This window comes from Arachis stenosperma, chromosome 10 (genome assembly GCF_014773155.1).
Source record: "Arachis stenosperma cultivar V10309 chromosome 10, arast.V10309.gnm1.PFL2, whole genome shotgun sequence".
In the NCBI taxonomy this organism is placed as follows: domain Eukaryota; kingdom Viridiplantae; phylum Streptophyta; class Magnoliopsida; order Fabales; family Fabaceae; genus Arachis; species Arachis stenosperma.
Genome location: NC_080386.1, coordinates 41,620,274 through 41,626,761, shown reverse-complemented (window position 1 = coordinate 41,626,761; position 6,488 = coordinate 41,620,274).

Below are 6,488 nucleotides of genomic sequence, written 5' to 3'. Positions count from 1 at the left end.
AAACGGAGACTATATACGAGTATTGGGAGCGGTTCCGCAATCTCCTTGACTCTTGTCCTAACCATATGATTGATACTCAACTTTTGCTTAGCTACATATGCCAAGGGATGAGAGAACAAGATAAGAATCTTTTGGATGCTTCTAGCAATGGTTCCTTGTATAAGTATAAGACAGCGGAGGAGGCATGGCAACTCATTGCCGACTTGGCCGAGACCACTCAACATGCTAGACGGAGAATCAATCGCCCAAAGGCCGTAAATGAAGTTTCCACTAGTAGTGAGACCGCCGCTCTTGCCAAATCCTTGGGTGAGATGACAAACATTCTAAAGTAACTCTAATTTGGTCAACAACAACCTAAACAAAAACCTCAACAATAACCTCAACAACAACACCATCCTCCACCACCTCCTCAACAACATAGCCAACAATTGGTCCCCCAAAAAGTGTGTGGCATTTGTTCTTGCTATTCCCACTATACGGACGAATGTCCAAGCCTTCAAGAAGACAACACCTTGGCGGCTACCCACAACTTCTATGACCGCCCGAATCAAGGACACTACCAACAAGGCGACAATTTCAACCAAGGAGGTAGCAACTATAATCAAGGTTGGAAAGATAATTCCAACTAATAGAGGGACAATTACCAACAAGGAGGAAGGGATAACGGAGGCAACCAAAGATGGAACAACAACAACTCACAGAACCGATACTCTCAAAATCAACCATACCCTCAACAAAACCAAGGAAGAAATTACCAAACCTACCAACCACCGCACCAAAGATAACCACCTCAACCCAATCAACCACAAGCCCCTCAAATCACAAACCCTTCCACTTCCCCCATTCAAGATTATACACTCCGGACCATTCTCCAAGGCCAAAAAGAACTTCAAACTACACTTGCCTCCGGACTCACCGGTCTCACATCTACTCTACAATCTCTTCTTGCACACATGGAACCACCTCCCACTTCCATTCTTCAAGCCTCAAGTTCTAGTGCTATTCCTTCACAACTTTTACCCAATCCCAAGGGTGGCATTAATGCCATTACCTTAAGATCTGGAACACAATTGCAAGAAAGGAAGCAAAAAGAATGAAGCCCTATAATAGTAACTCAAGATGAGGAGGGAATTGAGATAGAAGAAGTTGAAGAGGAAGAAGAGGCACAAGTGGTAGTTGAAGATGAAATCTCCCAACCAATAAATGAAGTCTCCAAAGAGGGGAAGGCCTTGGAGGAAGAAATTGCTCAACCAATTCCATTTCCAACTTTAACAAGGAAAGCTAGGAAGCGCGTAGAACTTGACCCCAAAATGGTGGAGATATTCAAGAAAGTTGAGGTAACTATTCCTATCTTTGATGCTATGCATCAAGTACCTAAGTATGCAAAATTTCTCAAGGATTTATGCATGAACAAAGATAGAATCCATGAGTTAGAAACCATTCCATTGGGAAGTTCTATTTCGGCTTTGATGGGAGCATTGCCCGAGAAGTGTGATGATCCGGGCCCATGCATGGTCACTTGTACCGTAGATGGAGTTCAATTCCTTGATTGTATGTGTGATCTCGGTGCATGCGTTAGTATTATGCCTCTTTCTGTCTATCATTTATTGAAGCTACCACCATTGAGGCGGTCGACGGCTAGGTTTGTCTTAGCGGATAAGAGCATAATAACCGTGACGGGTGTGGCGAAAGATGTATTGGTGAACATAAAATGGTTGGTGTTTCCAATCGATTTTTACGTCCTTGAGATGCCATCAAGTGGAGCCGAGAGGACATCATGCATCCTACTTGGGAGGCCATTTTTGAGGACCTCTAGATTCAAGTTGGATGCTCATTCGGGAACCTACTCATTTGAGATAGATGGGGGAGTCGTGAGTTTTAGCTTAGAAGAAGCCATGAAGCACCCATCGGAGAACCATTCCATATTCCGCTGTGACCTAATTGACAACATTGTGGCCGAAGTGCATTATGCAAAGTTGGATGAGAAGCATATGATTGAAAAAGTGAGTGAAGACCCACGTGAAGTGAACACATTACCCCATCCGGACCTTCCAGAAGTTCAAGTGTCAAGTCAAGGCCAAAAGCTAGAATTGAAGCCACTACCGCCCCACCTAAAGTACTCATACCTTGATGAAGCCCACGAGTTTCTGGTAATTATTGCAAAGGAACTCACTCCTCCACAAGAAGAAAAGTTGCTATGTGTTTTGAGGAAGAATAAAAGGGCAATAGGGTAGAGTTTGGTGAATCTAGTGGGAATAAGCCCCCAAGTATGCGAGCACCGTATATTCCTAGAAAAAGGAGCTAGACCCATTCGACAACCTCAAAGGCGACTAAATCTTACCATTCTAGAGGTTGTGAAAAAAGAGGTTACCCGGCTATTATAAACGAACATCATCTTTCCCATTTCGGATAGTGAATGGGTGAGTCCTGTTCAAGTTGTGCCGAAGAAGTCTGGGGTGACCACAATTAAAAATGAGAGCGGAGGGCTCATAGTAACAAGGGTGCAAAATTCTTGGCGGGTGTGCATTGACTACCGAAGGTTGAACATGGCCACTAGAAAGGACCATTTTCCACTACCATTTATCGATCAAATGCTTGATCGACTATCCGGTAAATCTCATTATTATTTTCTAGACGGCTATTCGGGGCACTTCCAAATACACATTGCTCTAGAGGACCAAGAAAAAATAACATTTACTTGCCCCTTGGGAACTTATGCCTATAAGCGTATGCCATTCGGCTTATGCAATGCATCGGCAACTTTCCAAAGGTGCATGATGAGCATATTTGTGGATTTCCTAGAGCAATGTATGGAAGTGTTCATGGATGACTTTAGCGTATATGGTGATTCTTTTTATCATTGCTTGGCTAATCTTGAAAAAGTCTTGGAAAGATGCACTAAATCAAACCTTGTCTTAAATTTTGAAAAGTGTCATTTTATGGTTAGACAAGGCATTGTTTTAGGACATCTTGTTTCCAAAGAAGGCATTTTCGTAGATCCCGTAAAGATCAATGTCATATCTAGCCTGACTTACCCCTCCTTCGAGAAGGAAGTCCGTTCGTTCCTTAGACATGCAGGATTTTACCATAGATTTATCAAGGACTTTAGCAAGGTAGCATTGCCACTATTTCGATTGTTGAAAAAGGACATTGAGTTTGATCTAAGCAAGGAGTGCATCGAGGCTTTTGACAAACTCAAGGTAGCATTGACCCAAGCTCCCATCGTGAGAGGGCCAGATTGGAATCGGCCATTCGAAATAATGTATGATGCTTCAAACTATGCGGTGGGAGCCGCATTAGCACAACGCGAGGGTAAGAATCCATATGTCATAGCTTATGCATCAAAAACACTAGATGGAGCCCAATCCAACTACACTACTACCGAAAAAGAACTCTTGGCTATTGTTTTTGTTTTGGATAAATTCTGAGCTTACTTTCTTGGTTCTAAGGTAGTAGTGTATTCGGATCATGCGGCATTAAAGTATTTGTTGGCCAAAAAGTAATCCAAGCCGAGATTGATTAAATGGGTTTTATTGTTGTAAGAATTTGACTTGGAAATTAAAGATAGGAGTGGTTCGTAAAACCTAGTTGCGGATCACTTGAGTCGCCTTGAACACACTAAAGGCGATGCCACTCCTATTAATGATTCTTTTCCCCTTGAGGGCTTGCATGCAATCTCGGAGGCTATTCCTTGGTATGCACCAATGGCCAATTACTTGGTATCCCGCACCCTTCCTCCCAATCTCTCCAAGCATCAAAAGGATAAGCTAAAAAGCGAATCCAAATACTATGTATGGGATGACCCATACCTTTGGAGATGTGGAGAAGATCAAGTAATTCGGAGGTGCACTCCACAAACCAAATTCCAATCAATCTTGGAAGCTTACCATTCCTCCGAGGGAGGTAGACACTATGGACCTCAAAGGACGGCAAGAAAAATCCTTGATTATGAATTTTGGTGGCCAACTCTTTCCAAGGACTCTTCTCTTTTTTGTAAATCTTGTTCTCGTTGCCTTAGGTTTGGTAATATCTCTAAAAAGGATGAACTACCCCAACAAACCATGCTATTTTGTGAAATCTTTGATGTATGGGGTATTGACTTTATGGGGCCATTTTCAAACTCTAACGGTTTTCTCTACATTCTACTTGCTGTTGATTATGTGTCCAAATGGGTGGAAGTGATACCCATCCGGACGGATGATGCTAACGTTGTCCTTTCTTTTGTGAGAAACAACATAATTTTTTGCTTTGGGTCACCACGAGCAATCGTGAGTAACCAAGGTTCACATTTTTGCAACAAAAGAATAGAGGGACTAATGAAGAAATACGGCATCATACATAAAGTGACCACGGCTTATCACCCACAAACAAATGGCCAAGCCAAAGTTTCCAACCGGGAGATCAAGCGTGTGTTGGAAAGGATTATGAAGCCTAATAGAAAGGATTGGAGTGACAAGCTTACCAATGCACTTTGGGCCTACCGAACGACATACAAGACACCGATTGGCATGAGCCCCTTTCGGTTGGTGTATGGCAAAGCTTGCCACCTACCGGTGGAAATCGAGCATAGAGCATATTGGGCCGTCAAGGAGTCCAATCCAAGTTTGGGTGGGGCCGGAATTGAGAGAAAGCTTCAATTAGCGGAATTAGAGTGTTTGAGATTAGAAGCATATGAGAACTCTAGACTTTACAAGGAGAAAATGAAAGCCGTGCATGACAAGAACATAAGAAGAAGGGAATTTAAAGCCGGCGATCTAGTGCTCCTTTACAATTCAAGATTGAGATTGTTGCCCAGAAAACTAAGGTCAAGATGAGAAGGACCCTATCAAGTAGAGAAAGCGGAACCTTACGGGGTCTACCATTTGCGCCATCCCTCAAGTTCGGATATCTTCAAGGTTAATGGGCATCGTCTCAAGTTGTATCATGGTGAGCAAATGAAGAGCAACAAGGAGATTGATGTATTCCTCTTGGAAGATCCTCCTATTGGCAAAGCAAATTGAGCTAGTGAAGGTCCAACTTAAGGATATTAAACAAAAGTGCTAGGTGGGAGACACCCCACCATAGAGAGATCTATCCTTTTGACTCTTTTGTACATAATTGATTTGTGATTGCTTAGCTGTTGAATTGTTTAGTTAGATTTGATTGAAGTTCCCTTGGATGGAGTGTTCATGAGAATTTGCACTATTTCTAAATAGATAGGTTGTTGGTATGGTAGCAAACACCCCAATTTTTAGGTTATACATGGAGTTTTGGGTGTTTTTGGCCCTTTGGCTAGCTACCTACGGAAATTATGATAAATGTGCATTTTCATGTTAAAAAAGGGGGGCGCCCATATGCTGTATGCGTGCGCGCCCATATACTGATGCTGTCTCTGGTGCCAAATTCTAGAGAGTTATGCAAGCGTTGAGCCAGAACTATGCCCTGTGCACAAACCCCTTTGCGCATGCGCACACCTGGCGCACACGCGCCCTTATATCATTTCGCGCATCGGCGCGCTGGCGCACCTGACGCATCCGCGCCGATTGGCCCCCCTGCAACTCTGGTACATTTTCCAAAGAGTTACGTCTACACTGAGCCTGCATTGAGCTGGGGGCACAACATCATTAGCGCGCTGGCGCACCTGCTGCCTGCGCGCCCGCCTACCTTGTAGCGCTCCCGCGCGAGCGCGCAATATGCAAGCGCGAGCCGGAATCTCCTACAGCCACATCCTGATTTATGGACCAGAAAGTTGCGCGTATTCTGGGCGAACATTGTGCCACTCGCACAACCACACCCACGCGTGCACACACCTGGAGTGTACGCACCCATTCTACCCCATGTCGCATCCGCGCTTCCGCGCACAGTGCGCGGGCGCCAATGGTGCGACGCAGAAATCCTGTAGCGCGCCTAATTTCAATTTATCACCCCCTCTTCTCTCACTTTCCATCTTCTTTCTCTAGTCCCCTCTTCTACACTTCTTCAACCCCTTCTCCCCCTTTCTCAGCACCACCTCCGGCGACCACCCACCTCCGGAGGTTCCCATTTTTTCTCTCTCTCCTCTATCTCTCCAATTATCTTCTTCTCCTCTCCCGCCTACATCCTCCATTATTTCCCTCTCCTTCTCAAGGTAATCTTACCTTCCTTCTTCTTTGTTTTGCTTCTTTCTTCTTCCTTCTTTAGTTATTTAATTTTATTTTCTTCTTCTTGAGTAGTTTCGTTTTCATGATTCATTATTTGTTTGCATTTGTCTTTATTTCTCTATTTTTCATGGGTGTTATGGGTAGAGCTTTCTTTTGCATTGGTGGGTTCGTTTGTTATACTGATTTCATTCCAAATGTGGTGCTCTATGATGATTGATACTACTTTATGGGATGCTACATTGCTACATTTTCTCTACTTGTTCATTACTCAAGGGGTGCACACCAAGTGTTTGATGAAAGGCACACATAACTTTTTTGGGTCAAAATTGACTTAATACTTTCTAATTAGTGTTTTTTCTCACTCACTTG